This window comes from Entelurus aequoreus, linkage group LG03, assembly GCF_033978785.1.
Source record: "Entelurus aequoreus isolate RoL-2023_Sb linkage group LG03, RoL_Eaeq_v1.1, whole genome shotgun sequence".
Classification (NCBI taxonomy): Eukaryota; Metazoa; Chordata; class Actinopteri; order Syngnathiformes; family Syngnathidae; genus Entelurus; species Entelurus aequoreus.
Window position 1 is genome coordinate 45,187,173 of NC_084733.1, and position 21,632 is coordinate 45,208,804.

The window sequence follows — 21,632 nt, forward strand, 5'->3', positions numbered from 1 at the left end:
ATTTCCGCAATGTGTGTCGTTCCGCTTTTCCTCCCGACAGCAACACGGCGGTTGGCGGAAAGTACCGGGAAAAAGTGACGGCTCCCGGAGTGTTATCCGGCGTCATATAAAAATAAATGTAGTGTTCATCGTGTGAGGCAATGCAAATTAAACAATAAAAAAAACAAATAACGGTTTGAATTGGTCCAGGTTATCGGGGACTTTATTACTGATGGACAGGTGTCGCGGTGTGACTGCAGCCAGGCACGTAAGACAACCCTCGTCTCCATGGCAACGTTTCTCTCGCTTTCACTCATTTGCCGCTTTTCCACTAACGCAGGGGTATTTTGGACCCAAATAACAAAAATCGTCTTTGTCTGGAGCCAACGGGAGGGGGCGGGGGGTTGGGGGTTAGGGGGCTCGCTGTGGAGTTTACAGTTACGGTAGCACAATTAGCCCCGATCACGACTAACGTGTTACACGTCCGATTCGCCCAGCGACTCTCTGTCAGAGTATCAGCGCTGGGGTCCAGTGCACCACACTTTTGTATTGTCGCTCGCTCCTTCGGAAACTACCGCACCGCTCGTCTCCCCCACTCGGACCAGCGGGAGCGAGAAAGACACACACAGTGACAGAGAGCGAGAGAGAGAGAGAGAGAGAGAGAGAGAGAGAGAGCGAGAGAGTGAGGGAGGGAGGAAGAGCGCGCGCGGGTCTCATGGAAAAGCAGCAAAACGTTTCTCTGCTTGCATCACGCAAGTGACGTCAATGTTCGGCCCTCGAGAGCAATATACCACACCATGATTGGTAGATTCCTTGTAGCCCGGAAGAGTTAGGGCTAAAAGGAATCCTGGGTATTTGTTCTGTTGTGTTTATGTTGTGTTACGGGGTGGATGTTCTCCCAAAATGTGTTTGTCATTCTTGTTTGGTGTGGGTTCACATTGTGGCGCATATTTGTAACATTGATAAAGTTGTTTTTATACGGCCACCCTCAGTATGACATGTGTGGCTGTTGACTAAGTATGCATTGCAGTCGCTTACGTGTGGTTGTTGAAGCCGCATATAACATGTGACTGTGCAGGCATATTGTTAGTATGTAGAAAAAGTGGACGCTAAACTTTGTGCCCTCAATATTGTTGTCCTCAGTATTGTTGACTCAATATTGTTGTCCTCAGTATTGTTGAAGGGTGAAAATCGGGGGGGTTGGCAAAAATGCTTCAGCTCCGCACACAGCGCTGTCAAGCGCCATTCATATAAAACTCGCGGGCCGCGCTAACATTAAACGTTCATATTAAGGTGTGGGCCGCAATTGGCCCGCGGGCCGCATGTTTGAGACCCCTGATATAGAGGAAGTATAAGTAACACAGTTTCCATATGGGAACCAGCGGAATGATCGTTATCTTTCCAAAAGAAGCGTTACACCTGTAGGGAGAGGCGCTGCGTCCTGGCCCGCGCTCTGTCCAATGTTCAGCAGCCAGACCGCAGGAGTCAGCCCGCAAGAGGCGAGTGGCAAGGCTAGCTTAGTGTCTGACAGCAGCGCGTCCCGACAAGCCCCCATCACATTCCCCTTATAGAAACACTCTACACTATTAGTAAAATATTATTGTATGCAGACTAATTGATTTTGAAAACTAAGATGTGGGAGGACAAAACAGGCAAGCTGATTAAGTGACTTCGCAACAGAAAGCAGCGACCAGAAGCAGCGATTGGACTCTTGGGTCAGCCAACATTGTAAGCAGATTATCTCTTACACTCTAAATAATATTTGTCTGCACTCTGTTACAATATTTAAAGAAGACATGATGAACACGATCAATCTATCCTCCCAATACACACGCTGTACACGGGGCCTCAGCAGGTACTTGCCTTCCTCCTACGGAGGGGGGGGGGGGAAGAACGTTAAATATCAGTCGTTTCGATTGCGAAGTTGGTGGTCAAATCAGACTCCTACGGATCAAACGTGAGACGGCCCTAATGGAGACACATAGTTAGCTACCAGCCGGGGAACTAAAAATAAATCCAGTATCAGTCAGAGGGGACCCGCGTTTGTGATCGGCAATAATTGGCAACAGCAATCATGTACTTTTTCACACAAATCGTCCGAAATTGATCGGTTGCTGATCAATTGGCACATCCCTACTAAAAGGTTTTTTGAAGGTTTTGGAATGGGCCAAGGAAGAAAATAGTTCATTCGGGTGCAGATCAAGGTGTTTTATTCATCACAGTGAACACTCTGCACAATATAGTGCATATTGCCTGTTCTGTTTTCTGTTTCCCAATGCAACCAATAACAAGTGCACATTTCTCTCAGATTAAAATTTCAAGTATAGCCAATGTTTCCTCATTTTATGGTTGGCGCACTGAAGTGATATGTTTCGTTTTGTTTTTTCTACTGCATCTCTTTATGCAGCTGCATGTGGCTGATAGTCATATCATGCATTATGTTATCCTCGATATCGCGGTGCTAAGCAGGACAACAAGTCGTCTTTTTGTCTCTGTGTCATTTATGCTGGATTTATTGTCTTTATTTGTTTTTTTGATGCTGATAATATAAAATAAAAACATTTACAAAATGTGTGCACGGAAAAGTTGTCTCATTTGATCTCTTGTTTTCTCTCTTTGATCCTTGTCCAGAATCACAGTGCACACTGTATGGTGAACCAGAAGGTGAGTGGGCCTTGCCTGGGAGCGGGTGGGGTGTGGGGGAGCGCTTTGCTGCAGGCATACTGTTCCTCCGTCTTCATTTCACAAAAACACACATAGAAAGGGTCACCCTGATTTTTATTCTCAGTAAAATTAAACATTCAGAAACGGTCTTGCACAGAGATCACAGTTGATACATGCAAGGTACTATCTTAATGCGCTTCTAACTAACTGATTGGCAGCATATAGGCTGAGGGACACATCTCTGGAGTGCTGACAAACCATGTTTGCTTCATCTCACTTAACATGAAGATTTGTGTGCACGTGTGATTTTCTTTGAGTTCCTATGCTCTCTGGTGTGTTACCACATGGTTTCAAGTGTATTTGAGCGACAGAAAGCTGCTTAGCTCTTCTCTGTATGTCGGCGTCTTCTCATGCAGCTCACGCCACCTCATCATCCATCTCCAAATGCAAACTGTTCCTGTGTGCATCTTTGCTGTTTTTCTCTCTATCCTTCTCTCTCTCTCTCTGTTTCTCTCCCTGCATGGATTATATTTTGAGGCGCAATCAGGCATTTCATCTTCTGGCGGCTGTTGTGGGATTTTGCTTGGAAGTCTGCTCTTGGGGACAATCTCAGCAAACAGAAGTGGGCAGAAATGGCCCGTGAATACAACAGGAGCTGACAGCTTACTTTGCATTTCGCTCTAAGAGCGGTGCATCGAGAAAATAAGCAAACAAGCTCAGTGGAGGGCTCAGTCACATATAAGATATTTTCCCCTGGACTTAACCTTGCACAGGAATCAACGGTGTGCCTCGATGCCCAATAAGCATTATTCTATGTCTCAAAAATCAATGGGGCTTGCTGTGCTTGGCCTGATTGGATTAAGACATAATCAAATTGAGCGTGATAACAGTGACCTTCCCCCTGAGACAGACAGGCAGAAGGGGCAATTGAGGTAAACATCTCAAGTGTGTGCAATATATCACATGTGAAAACATGTGTGATCCCCCTTTAGCGTTGAAATGTCGCTATGACATCAGGACCACAAAGGCCTGAGGGGGAATTATGCAATCCCAGGAGGGAGAGACCATATTTGTGTTTATTTATTCAAAATGGTTGACACTGCGTGTATTTTGTATTCTCTCTCGCTTTGTTGAGTTGGCACCTTGTATATTTATTTCACAACTTGACAATTGGATTAGTATAAACAACATTAGATTCACCCTGGTATCCTCAGGGTGATCAGCAAAGCAAGACATGCCTTTAGAACTCTCCAACCTGTATGGCTCTCTTCCCAGCTCTCCAGAAACACCAAAATCAGAATCTTCAATACAAATGTAAAATGTGTCCTTTTTATGGCGGTGAAACCTGGAAAACCACCAAATCAATCATCAATAAACTACAAGTGTTTATTAAGAACTGTCTCAGGTACATACTGAGGATTTGGTGGCCCAACAAGACATCAAATGTAGACCTGTGGAGACGCATGAACCAAGAGCAAATTCAAAATGAAATCAAAAGCAGAAAGTGGGGATGGATCCGCCATACACTTAGGAAGGATCCGAGAAACATAGCAAGACAAGCCCTGGACTATAATCCTCAAGGCAAGAGGAAGCCAGGGAGACCAAAATCCAACTGGAGGCGGTCCACTCTTGATGAACTGACCAAGATGGGGACCTCCTGGCAAGAAGCAAAAACTATCACGCAGAAGAGAGTGAGGTGGAGATCCATGGTAGACGCCCTATGCTCCCAAGGGGGCCAAAGGGATTAAGTCAAGTAAGTCATCCTCAGATGATCAGAAACCTCCACACACAGAAGACAAATCCTCCATGTGCATTCAGATTCAGTCTGTGAAGGTCTGACATCTCATTGTGCATTATTCACGTAGTCACAGCCAGATTATGAGCCAAAATATGAGGTTCATCCTTCAACCGAGGCAGGGACAATTTAATCTCTGTCAGCAGGCACAAATGTTCATCATTAACCAAACCTTCACTGAGACCCTGAACTTGGCTGCAGGGATGACATGAGAGAGTTTGGTGTCAGGGGGGGTGGTCAGTGGAGGTAAAAAGAAGAGTGTTGTGGATATGAATCAGTGCATTTCTGAACTATGAAGGACATATTGGATCTATAAATAATATCATTATGACTAAAGCGTATACCCCTGCCTCAAGACACTGTCCTTCATTCAACTGGACAGCATATATTTTTAATTTAATTAAACCATTGACATATATGTATGTTGGCCAAGCAATGTCTATGCTGGTGTATGTGAGGGGACTGCAGATGTTGTGGGTTTTACCACAGAGATTTCATAATGCACTTTTGTGTTTTGTTCCTTTTAAGTCACACCATTAAGCCATTAAATGGTGGGGTCCCCAACAGTCGAGCGAGCAAAAGAGAGAGGGAGTCATAGGCATATATGCCATTTTAAGAATGCCTGCAGCTTCCCAGTAACTTGGGACTAAGGAAGAATGCAATCAAAATGGCCAGCTATTTATTTTCCTTTAGCAGGTGGCAAAAAAAAGTGCAGTGGCAAAGCAATCTTTTGAGCTCATCATCAAATAAACCCGAGTTGCTCTCTCAGCTTTCTGAAGCCTGCATTGTCTTTCTCCAAACTTCCCTCACCTTGGTATTTTTGCACTCGCACCCTGTTATATATTTTTTAATTATCCATTTCAACACCTGAAAGAGAGACCTCCTGCACAGTATTTGACATGTAAAACAAACAAAAAAACCTCTACAAAATAATGAGGCCGGAAGCTGTAAGTGGAGAAATTTTGACAGAGAGTTGGCACCTACTCAGTTATTACTATCTCATCTACACTAGCTTCAGTTTGACTGCAGCCGAGACTGTGTAGATGTTGTTTTTTTTTACTTTTAGATTGAAATATAATATCTCTACTTTCATACTGTGCTGCAGGGTGAAAAATGTGCATAGCATTATTATTTTGGTGTGTGAGTTGCAAATTATTTTTAACAAAGCAATTTGTAACATTTCTTAATGCAGATGGATTCCGGGGTCTGCTTGTTTCACTTCTGGGACACTTAAACAAAGACGTGTTCCCCCTTTGACAAATAACTTTTCATAGAGTAATGTTGGATGCGCTGTACTTGTGATGGTCCACCGCCTCCCTGCAGCCCGTCAGTGTGCCAACATTTGTTTCTGTTGTCTATGGATTGTGATTCTATATTGCAGAAAGGGTGGTACAGATTATAGATGTGTGAAGTCAGTTCAACAACACTGCACACAGGTTGGGAAGCACAATAACATGAATGTGGGGGGCACATAATGTCAGTAGTGCATGTAAAAAACTGATTTAAATAAGGTGGTCTGCACCACTTTTAAATTGTACACAGTTTTAGTAGATCACACGCAACAGGCCCACTAATAGTAGACACATATTTATAGTTTTCATAGATCCGGCCCTATGTGTCCTCAACTGCAGCCTACCAATAGGACTGTGGACACAATTCCGTTAGTTTATCATTTTTATTTGAGTCTACTAAACAGCATGAGAGATTTACACAATGAAAACTCACTCTGACAGAAGTATAATGGCCAATAAAAAAAAAGCTTTATTTGATACAATGTGAAAATGGAACAAAGGGTGAAGGTTCTGAGTCACCTCTAATTAAACATTAACATTTCACATCAGGTAGAAACATTATCTTTAACGAAGGACCAGTGATTCTTTACTCATGTTTTTATGGCTCATGTCTTTCTCACCCATCTGTTTTAAATATATCTGAAATATCAAAGTCTGCCGTCTGTTTTTGTTGCTGACAAATACAGAATCCACTGTGATGCATTGAGTTTTGAAAAGCATAAACCGCCGATCAAAGATTTGTATTAATGCTGTCAAACTATTGAAATGATATTATGATCTGTAATTAATTAATTTAATTGGTCTCTTATATTATCGAATCTAAAAACACACTGAAAAAAATCCCTCAACTTGAGGTATTTTTTTTCTTCAAATTCATGACACTACTTTAACAGATCAAAATATCGATATATAGCGTAAAAAATGCTTTATGAAGTAGTTTCTTGTTTTTAACAGGCTTAAACAGATGCAGTCTTAGCCATTTACTAAAAAAAACATCAGGTCAATATCAAATGTTTAAAACATCAAACAATAGTAAGAACACTTTTCTGAGCAATACAAAAGCAGGTTGAACTTGTTGAACATGTTAAAATTGTTACTTGTCTGCTGCTTCAGATAATATAAATTAAATATAACTGAACAATTAGTTACAGCGCTCAAAGTTACAGTAGGACATGGACAATATCATTATTCACAAAATAAAGTGGTGAGGAAATAACAATACAATAACAGGGCAGCTATACTGACCTTATGTCTTGTATTTCTTCTTTGTGGAGTGTAAGTACATACTGTATGTGGTAGGGCTGACTCCATCAGTTTAGTTTGGCGAAGAGCTAATGTTATGGCTCTCTAAATTGCTAATATCTTCAACCTGTGTATCGATGTCAGACAGCAAAATGGCGGCTATGCGGCACAAACACTTCAAAGTTTGGATACATTTTACAAGAAAAGATTGCAACGGAGCTACTTGTAATAACTGCAAGGTTGCTAACATTACAAGGAGGACATACGAGCATTATGCTAAAAAGTTTCAACACACAGCATCCAATAACTATAAATGAACGTCCAGTTTTTGAACCGTCCGGATCTCATCCCAGAAGCAGTCATCTGGCGTGAATACAACAGGTACTAACTAACATTGCCTATACTGTTAGTGCAATTACCTGTTACATTGAAATTAATTATTTAGATGAGCATGACATGAGGCAGATTTTGAATGGCTCCAAGGCAGGCGGTAAGTACTAACTCCAGTTCAAGCCTGCGTCTAGCTTCTTATTTCGAAGTTGCAGAGTCCATCTTTGTGTAGGTATTTTCCTCTGGTTTATAAGTACAACGTCCATTAAAGTAAAATGATTATTCGGAATGATTAGTTCCAGTGTAGACAAAGATGTCGATGTTGTGGCTGCCGTCAGAAGGAAATACAGTACCTAGTCAACAACAGCTGCAGTTGCTCCTTTGTGTTTTGAAAGAGAATTACAAGTCTGGTGCCACTCCCATGGAAGAACTATAAATCAAACAGGACGCCGGCAAAAGGGGAGGACAGCTACGTGATGCGAAAGTATATTTCAGACTTTAGTTTGAGGTCAAATGGTTCCAACCATTTGCCACAGTACTTCTGATTTTTGCAAGGTTAATGTTCAATTCTAGTCAGAGAAAAGTTGCATGTTTTCCTCCAACCACATTTTTAATCAGTCATTATGCATGTTGGTCCTCTTACCTTAAAAAAGTCCTTAGTTTTAGTTACAAATTACTTCTCAAAAAAGTAATTGAGTTAGTAACTAACTTACGTCATTGTAAGACTAACGAGTTACTCAGCAAAGTAACTGAGACGTTATTTTAAATGTTGTTATTGTATACGCTAATACGTTCGATACCATCTTTATGCCAAAGATATTTGTATTAACTGATCGAAGAATAAAAACAATATACACAGTATTTTCGAACATTTGCCATTTATCAGAATTGCAGTGTGGCATATGATATGCATTGAAATTCAAATGTATGAATAAATAAATATTCCGTAATGTAACAACATTAAACATTGAAAGTACAAAACCCAACACGGTACCAAAAATGTAGACTTAAGTAAAAAAACACAAAGGAACATTTGGCCTTTAAAGGGGAACTGCACTTTTTTTGGAATTTTGCCTATCGTTCACAATCATTATGACAGACAAGAACAAACAGGTCTTTTTTTCTTTTTTTTTTTGGAATTTAAAAATGATTAAGAAAAAAACCGCTTGGAAGATGTGGCTAACGGGAGTCACGGTTGTAGCCTTCAAAGCCCTCTAAGACAACTTCAAAACCCTCCATCAATGTTTTGTATACACACTGCAGGTTTATATATAAAGTAAATACCGGTATTGAACAATATGTAATATGTTCAATATTGATTGTATTTTGGTAATTTTAATCAATGACTTCTTCCGCGCAATGATTTCCATTTCCATAGCAGCGCATGTTTGACTTCCGGCAACAATTTTTGTTCCTATATCCGGATTTTATACACGAGTGTGTTTTCTAATCATGGCAGACAAGAAAACAACTATTTTTTGACAAATGAGGATTCACAACCAGAGGTGGGTAGAGTAGCCAGAAATTGTACTCAAGTAAGAGTACTGTTACTTTAGAGATTTATTACTCAAGTAAAAGTAAGGAGTAGTCACCCAAATATTTACTTGAGTAAAAGTAAAAAGTATGTTGTGAAAAAACTACTCAAGTACTGAGTAACTGATGAGTAACCTGTTCGTTTAATGATGACGGCAACAAATAATGCACAAAAACATAAAAATAGCAATGAGCAAATTCAGAGCCAGGAATATCTCTTAAGCAACTAAAACAATAATATATATTAAATAATAATACATTAAAATAAAAATAAATTAAGGCAAATTGAGCCACAATAACTTAACAGCACCATAGGCTCAGTAGGCAGAGATTACAAAGGAAAATAAAAAGTTAGCCTTTACGCAAACCATAAACTGATAGGTGTGGGCTGCACCTGGGAACACACTGATTGGTGTTTCTATGCATGCGTGTGTGTATGTGTGTGTGTGCGACTGTGCGTGTGTGTGTGTGTGTGTGTGTGTGTGTGTGTGTGTGTGTGTGTGTGTGTGTGTGTGTGTGTGTGTGTGTGTGTGTGTGTGTGTGTGTGTGTGTGTCTATGAGGCTGCAGTGCGTTAATAAATGTCCCCACACGATGTACATTTGACACTGATTCATAGCAGGGAAGCTAACATCAGCCTACGGTGACAGCCAAAATATCTACTAACGTTACTTACCGCGATGTGCTTCCTCAAATTTGACATTGAGTTCATGTAAGCTTAAGCTTGTTAATCATGTGACCGCCTGGCTCTGTTTGATTGGTGAAACGGAGTCAAACGTCACCAGTGACTGTATTTGATTGGTGAAACGCAGGCATGCGATAGATCCTACTTTGAAGGTCTGTCTGACAAACCAAAACAAACAAAGCGTGCATTAACAGATCGATAAAAATCAGTAGCGAGTAGCGAGCTGAATGTAGATAAATGGAGCGGAGTAAAAGTAGTGTTTCTTCTCTATAAATATACTCAAGTAAAAGTAAAAGTATGTCGCATTAAAACTACTCTTAGAAGTACAATTTATCCCAAAAGTTACTCAAGTAGATGTAATGGAGCAAATGTAGCGCGTTACTACCCACCTCTGTTCACAACCTTATCTTTTTGAAGCTGAATGAATGGAGGATGAACTGCTGCTTCTAGAAGCGAGCACAGAGAAGAGGGTGGAATGTTGAAACAGACGAAAGCCGGGAGAGTGAGGTCGGCGTGACACAAAGCTGCAAATGTGGAATTTGGAGACAAGCTATTTCGACATAATGGTTGTGCTGGCGCCCAAAAAATCCCGACCAGCTGGACCAAACACACACCTGTCCATCAGGTGAGTCACACTTTAATATCGATCATAATACACGCAGCACGTCATGCATGTTATTACAACTACAGTGCATACGCTGTCTGGCTAGCTGTGTACAAACAAAACATGAAATGTGGGCTAATACTTTACAGGTACTGTAATATGTGTTCATGTTTTTCAGTCAGTACAGATTGGTGTCGTATCGCAGTGTTGTGCATTACCAACTCAAAGGCATTTCGTGCTGACGTAGAAGCTAGCTTATCTCTTGTCGTAATTAGTTTTTAAAGCTATTACCGTAGCACGCCGATGTGTTACTACGCTAGAAAAAGAGTTCCTCAGTGTTCGCTCTTACAATAACAATGCTGCTACAGTTTGGTTGTTATACAGGTTACGGAACATAAATTAAATATTGGTGATGGTTTTTGAATGCATTTTTAAAATAATTTAGAGGTAGAATTGTTTGCTCCCATTAGCTGCATTGCTAGCTACCTAGAACAAGTCGATTTTTACAAGTTAGACTGCAAAAAAAACCAAAAAACGTTTGTCTTGTTTCTCATAAGGATTGTAAACGATAGACAACATTCCAAAAAAAGTGCAGTTCCCCTTTGAGTAGTGCAATTCTGGCAGTCTGCTCACTATATGATCAGTGTCAGAGCTTCGTCCGCAGTGAGGGTTGGACTCCGCCAGGGCTGCCCTTTGTCACCGATTCTGTTCATAACTTTTATGGACAGAATTTCTAGGTGCAGTCGGGGCGTTGAGGGTTTGGTGGTTGCAGGATAAGGTCTCAGCCGAGTGTGAAGCGACTGGGATGAGAATCAGCACCTCCAAGTCCGAGTCCATGGTTCTCGCCCGAAAAAGGGTGGAGTGCCATCTCAGATCTTGCCCCAAGGGGAGGACTTCAAGTACCTTGGAGTCTTGTTCACGAGTAAGGGAAGAGTGGATCATGAGATCAACAGGCGGATCAGCGGGGAGTCTTCAGTTTGTGATAAAGAAGGAGCTGAGCTGGAAGGCAAAGCTCTCAATTTACCGGTCGATCTACGTTCCCATCCTCACCTATGGTCATGAGCTGTGGGTTATGACCGTAAGGACAAGATCACGGGTACAAGTGGCCGAAATGAGTTTCCTCTGTCAGGTGGCGGGGGCTCTCCCTTAGAGATAGGGTGAGAAGCTCTGTCATTCGAGAGGAGCTCAAACTAAAACCACCTGCTCCTTCACATCGAGAGGAGCCAGATAAGGTGGCTCGGGCACCTGGGGAGGTGTTAGGGCACGTCCCGACCGGTACGAGGCCACAAGAAAGACCCAGGACACGTTGGGAAGAACTGTGTCTCCAAGCAGTCCTGGGAACGCTTCGGGATCCCTCGGAGGGAGCTGGACGAACTATCTAGGGAGAGCTGCCCTCCGTGACCCAACAATGACATGCAAGTAAATTAGTTATTATTTACAAAACTGAAAATTACAGCCGTCCTATTAATAATACAAAACATTATTCTTAATTAAACGCGTTTATCATCAGGTCAGCTGCATATGCCTTAAAATTTCTGTATTCTCCACTTATTTACACACAGAAAAGTAAAAAGTATTTTTATGCTAGGCCTCTGGTTAAGCAGGTGTGTGTGTTTTAAATCAGATCAGCCAATCAGATCACGAGTTGTTGTCAGTAAGGCCTTCTAGCTGGCCCAAGGCAGATATACACTATATTGCCAAAAGTATTTGGCCACCCATCCAAATGATCAGAATCAGGTGTCCTAATCACTTGGCCCGGTGTATAAAATCAAGCACTTAGGCATGGAGACTGTTTCTACAAACATTTGTGAAAGAATGGGCTGCTCTCAGTGATTTCCTGCGTAGAACTGTCATAGGATGCCACCTGTGCAACAAATCCAGTCGTGAAATGTCCTCGCTCCTAAATATTTCAAAGTCAACTTTATTATAAGAAAAGTGAAGAATTTGGGAACAACAGCAAGTCAGCCACCAAGTGGTAGGCCACGTAAACTGACAGAGAGGGGTCAGCCAATGCTGAAGCGCATAGTGCAAAGACTTTCTGCACAGTCAGTTGCTACAGAGCTCCAAACTTCATGTGACTTTCCAATTAGCCCACGTACTGTACGCAGAGAGTTTCATGGAATGGGTTTCAATGGCCGAGCAGCTGCATCTTAGCCATACATCACCAAGTCCAATGCAAAGCGTCGGATGCAGTGGTGTAAAGCACGTTGCCACTAGACTCTAGAGACTCTGGAGACTTAACTATAAAAGTGGGTGACATTGTTATCACCAGGAAAGATGAGGTCACATACCTATGTTCCATTCTAGAGGCTAATCTTTCCTGTGATAAAATGGCAACCAAGGTAATCAAAAAGGTCAACCAACGAACGAGACTTCTCTATAGAATCTCCTCTCTGGTCAACAAGGATTCTAACGGGAACTCTCGTTCATCCCTTTTTCGATTACGCATGCACCTCCTGGTACCCTAGCACCTCCAAAACCCTCAAATCTAAACTCCAAACATCCCAGAACAAGCTAGTCAGATTACTTCTAGACCTCCACCCCAGATCCCACCTCACTCCTACCCACTTCTCCAAAGTGGGCTGGCTCAGGGTGGAGGACAGACTAAAACAACTTGCACTGAGCCTAGTCTATAAAATCCGCTACACCTCCCTGATACCGAAGTACATGTCAAACTACTTCCTTAACGTAAATGACCGCCTTAACCACAACATCAGGGGGAGCTCCACTAACCATGTTAAACCCAGATTCCGATCTAACAAAGGTCTTAACTCATTCTCTTTCTATGCCACATCAATGTGGGATGCGCTCCCAACAGGTATAAAAGAAAGGGCATCTCTATCCTCCTTCAAAACCGCAATAAAAGTACACCTCCAGGCAACTTCAACCCTAAACTAACACCCTCCCCGGATTGTTAATAATCAATGGTGAAAAAATCAAATGTAGATACTTTTTTTTATGCCTTCTGATACCTCTCTCTCTCTCTCTCTCTCTCTCTCTCTCTCTCTCTCTCTCTCTCTCTCTCTCTCTCTCTCTCTCTCTCTCTCTCTCTCTCTCTCTTTCTTTCTCTCTCTCTCTCTCTCTCTATGTCCACTACTTGCTGTACATATCCTACCAAGTCAGACCTACACTGTTCCAATATCCATTTCTCTGTTCTCAATTGTTGATGACTGATGATAACAACCAAGCCTAACCCCCCTCCACACCCCGGATTGTAAATAATGTAAATAATTCAATGTATATACCCTGATGATTATCTTGTGTGATGACTGTATTATGATGATAGTATATATCTGATAGTATATATCTGTATCATGAATCAATTTAAGTGGACCCCGACTTAAACAAGTTGAAAAACTTATTCGGGTGTTACCATTTAGTGGTCAATTGTACAGAATATGTACTTCACTGTGCAATCTACTAATACAAGTCTCAATCAATCAATCAATTCTCTGGAGTGATGAATCACGCTTTTCCATCTGGCAATCTGATGGACCAGTCCGGGTTTGCATTGTGCCGAGTGTGAAATTTGGTGGAGGAGGAACTATGGTGTGGGGTTGGTTTTTCAGGATTTGGGCTTGGCCCCTTAGTTCCAGTGAAAGAACTTTGAATGCTACAGAATACCAAAACATTTTGGACAATTCCGTGGGATAGCACTTCAAGTTCATATGTGAGTAAAGGCAGTTAGCCAAATACTTTTGGCAATATAGTGTATATTGTGATGTTATGAGCTAGGTAACATAAGAACTCCATTACCCAGCATGCCACAGTAGTGAAGAGCATGCACAGTAGCCCCGTTTAGGTTGTTGAATGTAGCAGGATGTTTTTGATGAACACGCTGTGGAGTAAACTTTAAGAACTCAGCAAACATGCCTGATCTGCATCTTTTATGATTAGACAAGACAACACATATACTGTACTTGCAAGGCCATTTTCAAGAAGGATATTTAAAGAGAAACTACATCTACCTCGGAAGCTCGAATGGATTGTACAAATTGTGAGTTCAGATATTTTATTTATTTATTTTTTCTCGTTTAATATGTTTTTTGCTATTTTAATTTTGACAGTACCACATAAGAAATGTTTTGATTTCTGATGTGGGTTTATTCATTTTTAAATGCGCCAGAAAACAACCCGTTTTGCACACTGTTGGTGGTGATTCAATGCCAGTAGTGTGTAAATGTGTTCCTGTATAGTATTTCTCCAGCAATGGTCATGTAGTGACATAAATGATGGTATTTTGAGAGGTAATCATTGGACACAGTAATAAATACTTCATAAACTGTATCACAACTAATAAATATGAGTAATTGCTTTAAAGTTATTTTATTTGCTTTGTAAAGAGAATTATGCATAGTAATAAACTAAACATTTAATACATAACAGAAATATATCCTAATAACCTTTTAGTGCTGTAATCAACTGCATATATAAAACCAATTGTGAAAGTAACAAAGTTGATCAGAGTGCTTTACGAAGTAGTCGAAGATTAATAAAGTAGGTCACTGTATCATGTTTACAAATACAAGATTTCTCTCTGACCAGGAGATGAATCTGCCGACAGCAACACATACAGGTGTACTCAAGATAAATGTAAAAAAACTTTTTTTTTTCATAATTTCAAGTTTTGAAGCTTTTATTAAACCTAATTTAGACGCCATTGGTCCTCCTTTCTTGTTCTACGGTGTTTTACTTGCATGCCGAAGCCAAGTAAATCTGCTTCCGGGTAAACTTGTTGTAAGCCCCGCCTACAGGCACCCGCCCTTCACGCTGAAACACTGCCTTTAGCTTGAAACCGTAAAAAAAAGAAAGCAAACCGTAAAAAAGTGACGCGATCATAAAAACCTTTGAAACACACAAAACAATTAAAAGTTTACAAGAATATGATAATATTAGCATTGAAAACATCAACCAAAAATATATAATTTTTTCTGTGTTTGTATTTATTTTTTGCCACAAAGTGTTTCGTTGCCAATACAACTTTTTCTACAATGTAGAAATGTTTTTCGATACCAAATCTTACTGGCAGTGTTTTGGCTCCATAGTATGGAAGCCAAAATCATCAAAAGAAGGCTTGAAATATCTTGAGTTGCATGTTATCAGCCTGCTGTATATTGATCTTACATGTAAATTTAAAGAAACCATAAAAAAAATTTTTGTTTCACCAGTGTATTTTCTAGGTAGATGACAAATATTCTTACAAGTTTTGACAATGTTACTAAATGTTACATTCTTGCGTAATTTCCACATATATTTTATTTTGATAAATTCTACAGAAGAATATTAATTTATTGTACTTATTTTCAAAATATTTTTGGTATGCTAAGATGGTGCCTTTTAAGACCTCACTGTAAGTTTTGTAAAGTCACATTACCGCTAAACAAAACAAATGTGATGTTAATGCACCTTTTAGTTTTTTTTTTCTTCCAAAAAACAATCGATAAGACAACCGATAATAAACGGAATCATTAAGCAGAATTAAAAGTGGAAAAATCTTATGAATTCCCATCCCTAGTAATTACTGCCTATATCATGCATGCAATTTATATAAATGATAATAAATGATAAATGGGTTATACTTGTATAGCGCTTTTCTACCTTCAAGGTACTCAAAGCACTTTGACAGTATTTCCACATTCACCCATTCACATACACATTCACACACTGATGGCGGGAGCTGCCATGCAAGACGCTAACCAGCAGCCATCAGGAGCAAGGGTGAAGTGTCTTGCCCAAGGACACAACGGACATGACTAGGATGGTAGAAGGTGGGGATTGAACCCCAGTAACCAGCAACCCCTGGCACGGCCACTCTACCAACTTCGCCAGGCCGTCCCTATGTATGTAGCCTAGAGTGAATTTCATTGATGTGTACACAAAATCTGGATTTAGGTTCACATGGCAAGACAAGGCAAGGCAAGGCAACTTTATTTGTATAGCGCTTTTCATACACAAGGCAGACTCAAAGTGCTTCACAGACAACAAAGTGAAATGAAAGAAAATAAAAGCAAAATTAAAATGCAGAAAATAAAAATAAAAACAGTGCGGACGTTAAAAGTTAAAAGTTCAATAACTGCATTACCGCAACAATCCATATGTTGCTATGATGTTCCATTTTGTTTACAAAACTCAAAAGATACTGTACTCCTCTGACTAGAGCAGAACGCTCATCCTCGAGGCTGCAAACCAGCTTTTTGTGAAGGTCAAAGCTTGATGACGCCATCAGAACCAAGTCATCAGCTTTTATGCACCCTCTGCATCCAGGTGACATCTCACCGAGGAATTATTTCCATAAAGAAAATGAACAGAATGTGTGGCAAAGAGCAGTCTTGGTTAAATAACACGAAAAAAATGACACCAACTTACTGTACCGCTGGTACTGCAATTAACGACTACAAGTTAGGGATGTGCGTATCGATCCTGTGGTATCGATATATCGATACTCACACGCTACTCATTTGGCATCACTTTTCTGAAAAAGTATCGATATAAACCAAAAAACGGCGTGTGGGGGGTGCGAGCATCACTTTCAAATGTTTTTGATTACTTACTTAACTTACTATGTGCTGGGACACCCCTGTACCTGGCAGAGTATATAGCTGGCCCAGTCAAGTCACAGGAGACAGGGAATGAGCGTCGTCAACGTGCAACACACACACAGCCAGCCGACAGTGTTGTTACTTTTCCTGAACAGCAATCTGAGACTTCAGTAAAGTGTGACGTGTGACGACATATCTCGAGTACACTAAAGGTGTGATGGTGTCAGACATTTTTGTAGATAATTTTTCCAAGTTCATTTTCTCAGGGAACTGTCTTTCGTATGCAGGTTTATAGGACAAGGAAATCCTAGTTTATTGTGATAAGGAAATTATTGACTTTGCTTCAGAGAAGTGTTGTAAGTTTACTTCCACAAAGAGGTTTGAAACATAACATTGCTATGAATAATTGTTTTTTTAAGCTTTTTCTACCAAGACTTTTTTTTGAGAATTCAGAAAAGTGAAAATGTGTATATTTTTGTTTATATTTAATTTATTTTTCATATTTATGTTATTTATTTTAATTTTACTTTTATTATATATTGACCATAATAAATGTGGTATAAATGGTCTGTATTTGTCTTGTGATTTGTCTTAAATAATAACAATAGTAATAATATTTTTGACTGACAAAAATTGCCAATAAGAAATTAATGGTATCGGTATCTGTATCGGTATCTGTATCGATGAAAATGCAAGAAAAAGTATCGGTATCGTATCGAATCCTAAAAGTGTGGTATCGCCCATCCCTACTACAAGTTATCGGCTTGACTGCTGCTATTTTGTCAAAAGTAATTGTAATATTTGAAATTCCTTAACCTACCCATCAACCCAGGCAAACTAATTATTTGTTAACTAAAAAAAACTTGATTAGTTACACCTGCACAACAAAATGAGATCTAGCACATGCACTAACCATAAAATGTGTTTTTACGATGATAATCATGCTGGATTGGAGTCACAATATTGAACATATTCATAAAATAATCTGTGTGTCAATCAAAACCGAGCAGTATTATAATTTCAAGTTTTGATACAGCTCTAGTTGGGTCACATCAGATTGTACAGGTGTATCTTAAGATAGGGTTGGGTACTATTTTAGTTATTTGCCAGTTAGAGTGGTAGGCGCATTAATATTTCCACAAAAAGTTAACGTCTCTCCTGCTTATCCCAGATGATCTAATATACGGCGCTCCGATGTGATTCATCATCTTTGCAATAACATTACTTTTACAGTGATTACAGAGTACCACAAACTTGCCATATTTAAATCTAGCATCCTTTTTTATTACAATCAAATGTTTTTGCTGCACTTCTATTCCTAAACTGTAGTACCTATTTTTGGCCATATTTATTTTAGTGCAATTTATTCTTTTATATATTATTTTGTTATTTAGTCTTGTATTATAGTGTTTTATTCTGGCTTGTCCCAAAACTTATCTGATTTGGATTTTATGTTTCATCCTTTTTATGGGGAACTTTGAGTATATGTACTATTTTGTGATCTTGGCCATGTTTATGATGATTGTTATGTGGTAGGTCTTTGTATTGCATATCTAAGATGTTACTTTCTCTGTATGTTTAAATGGATGTCCTGATCTTGCTGGCTGCAAAACAAGTTTACCTTCGGGTACTAAAAAAGTAACCCAACCTACCTATGATGGCTCTGCAAATTCATTGCTTGGGCGAGCCCAACTGAAAGGAGCGGCCGGTGACATCAGATGATGCACTGGCTCACCTCTGAATCACACACTTAGTGATCTCAGAGGAGTGATGGTTGCTTTTGGCCCGTGACTCTGATGAATCAGGATCTCTTATTTTCACCTATTTGGATTTGCACAACATGTTCCAACTCATGCGCACTCCCTGTCAGTAACACTGTCTCCTTTTGCCACCGAGCTGATGCCACTGACATCTGACATTACGCTGCCATGCAGCTTGTAAAACAAGAAGGGCTGAATCATTCTGGCATGGTTCTTAAGAATGTATTCACTGTAGTGCACTATGTAGACCTGTGTAACATTCATAAGCTTTAGGAAAAGAAAGGCTTTTTCTACAAACACAACTTCTAGGGTATTCCATTCATGTTACCTCTCCTTCAAACACACCATCAGCAGCTTTTTAATATTTTAATTGATAAATCAATCAATCAAAATGTATTTATATATCCTTTAATCACAAGTGCGACATCCCCTAATTTAAACCCACATCCGGGCAAGGAAAAACTCAAAAGACCCCAGCAAGGGAAAAAGAAGAAACCTTGAGAAGGGACAGCAGATGTAGGGACCTCGGCTCCAGGGTGATCCGCTGCAAAGGATGTTTAGTGGGTATAATTATTGAAATATTAAATTAAGTAATAGAGGAGTCCAGGCCAATCGGAAAGCCAACAGATAGTCATAAGTTGATCTTCTTACTGGCTCTGCCAGGTTAGCCCACAGCTGTTCGTGAAAGAGTGGTCCACTCGAGTTAGCTGGCACCTTATCCAGACTGGTACCTATCCAGAAACTATTTGTGGCAACTTGGTATCCCGTCCCGGCAGGAGAGGGGGATACAGAGCAGAAAAGTGGCAGGTCAGATGTTCTAAAAAGGGGTCTATCTAAAAAAAAAAAATCGAAAGGAAATCTGGTTAAAGGCGCGATACCATAATAATGAATTTGTGGAGCTACAATATGGTGGAAGGTGGATGCTCTTGTTAATGGCATAAGTCACAGACTCAACATGACACGAAAGATAAGTGCAGCATACAGTAGCCATCATACAGTCGCACCTTTTTCACTCATAATTAAATTAAACATCCTTTGGTCAAAATTAGGCACAAACGTTGCTTTACGGACCCATCTTCAAGCCACATTCTGACGGTCTCTTGAAAACCAAAAATGTTTAAATACAAACAAACCCTTCTACACCCCGCCCCCTCGAGGTGACTAAGACTGTTTGTCTGCCCGGTCAGCAATTTTTGGAGTTTTTGAGGTGCGCTTTTTGCTTGGTACAGAAAAACAGCTATTTTACTATAAATGGCAAAACGCGAAGGGGATTAGCATCCAATCGTAGATGAACGAGCCAGAACGAGAGGATTGGGAAGTAGATGAAGAAACTTCGAAACGGAGGCTTGAAATAAAAGTATCTCAAAGGTTTGTTTATTAGCTCTCTCTTTCAACACCTTCCAGTCCATAATGCTATGAGTATACAGGCTATTTGTCATTATATTGTTTCCATATTTGAAACAATTATGTATCATCATCATCAGCCATTGTCAGTCCACTGCTGGACGAAAGCCTCAGCATGTTTCTGCCATAGTGAACGATCTCTAGCTGCTCCCTGCCACTGCACTGTTCCCCAATATTTGTCTATCTCATCTCGCCATCTCACTCTTGGTCTTCCTCTATTTCTGCTCCCATCCATGGGTCTCCATGATGTCATTAGGGAAGTCCATCTATTATCTGTTCTACTGATATATGTACATCCATTCAAAAATGTAGCATTATACAGAGACTGTTTATCTCATCTACCGTATTTTTCGGACTATAAGTCGCAGTTTTTTTCATAGTTTGGCCGGGGGTGCGACGTATACTCAGGAGCGACTTATGTGTGAAATTATTAACACATTACCGTAAAATATCAACTAATATTATTTAGCTCATTCACGTAAGACTAGACGTATAAGATTTCATCGGATTTAGCGATTAGGAGTGACAGATTGTTTGGTAAACGTATAGCATGTTCTATATGTTATAGTTATTTGAATGACTCATCATAATATGTTACGTTAACATACCAAGCACGTTCTCAGTTGGTTATTTATGCGTCATATAATGTGCACTTATTCAGCCTGTTGTTCACTATTCTTTATTTATTTTAAATTGTCTTTAAAATGTCTATTCTTGTTGTTGGGTTTTATCAAATAAATGTTCCCAAAAAATGCGACTTATATATGTTTTTTTCCTTCTTTATTATGCATTTTCGGCCGGTGCGACTTATACTCCGGAGCGACTTATACTCCGAAAAATACGGTACATGTAGTCCGGTAACTGTTCATTATATTTGTCAATCTACTGTTATTTGACTTACCGCTTCATTGTCCTCACCGTTGCCATAAATCTTGAGAACTGTCCCCGCTATTAAATGTAGTTTTGGGTAAATCCTTCAGTATGTTGCCTCTATGCCCAAGGCGAGGCTTGTAGCCTTCTGGTTCCGTGCTTCATTGTCACAAAACAAAATAGTTAAGCAGGTACTTCTTACTTCTTTAGGCTGGAAGTCACTGTACAATAAAACGAGGAAACAATATACCATATTAAAGATATGCACTGATGTCACAGGTTGGCAAATTTCACAAAATGGTACAAACCTCAAATGACTAATTTGGGAGAAGGCAACATTGTTTTATATAATTATCTCCACAACATCTCACTGGTGTGAATAAGATTTTTCGGCACTTATGGGAAACCCAAATACACAAAAAAAGGGACTAACAGGCAAGAAAAAATGGTTTTGCATTATCAAGAAATATTTACATGCAGATTATTTATATGCAATGACCCTAAATTTACATTGACCAAAAGTTTTTAGCACACCGGCAGATCCGCAGTATGATTGGACCCTATTCAAACGTATTAACAATATTGCAATATAGACATAAAACACAATGATTAGACAGACTACAATATTGGGGAACTCTACCAGACAACATTTGGTGCAAACTCGTTGTCCACCGTAACAGAACAGGTGAATGACAAAGTTGACTGATGGCCAACTATTAATTGAACTATCCATATACCAGAGGTGTGGACTCGAGTCACATGACTTGGACTCGAGTCAGACTCGAGTCATGAATTTGATGACTTTGGACTCGACTTGACAAATTGTAAAGAGACTTGCAACTCGACTTAGACTTTAACATCAATGACTTGTGACTTCACTTGGACTTGAGCCTTTTGACTTGACATGACTTGCTACTTTCCCCAAAACCCAAAGATT

At 40.0% G+C, this 21,632-nt stretch overlaps 1 protein-coding gene across 1 annotated transcript in view; it reads left to right on the forward strand.

Moving 5' to 3' along the window:
- Positions 1–2,625: 2,625 nt before the first annotated feature.
- Positions 2,626–21,632, forward strand: part of dlgap2a (discs, large (Drosophila) homolog-associated protein 2a) — a 269,222-nt gene continuing 250,215 nt past the window's right edge. The window contains exon 1 of the mRNA XM_062041907.1: positions 2,626–2,643. The gene's annotated coding sequence lies outside the window, so the exon portion shown is untranslated. The remainder of the gene's footprint in view (positions 2,644–21,632) is intronic.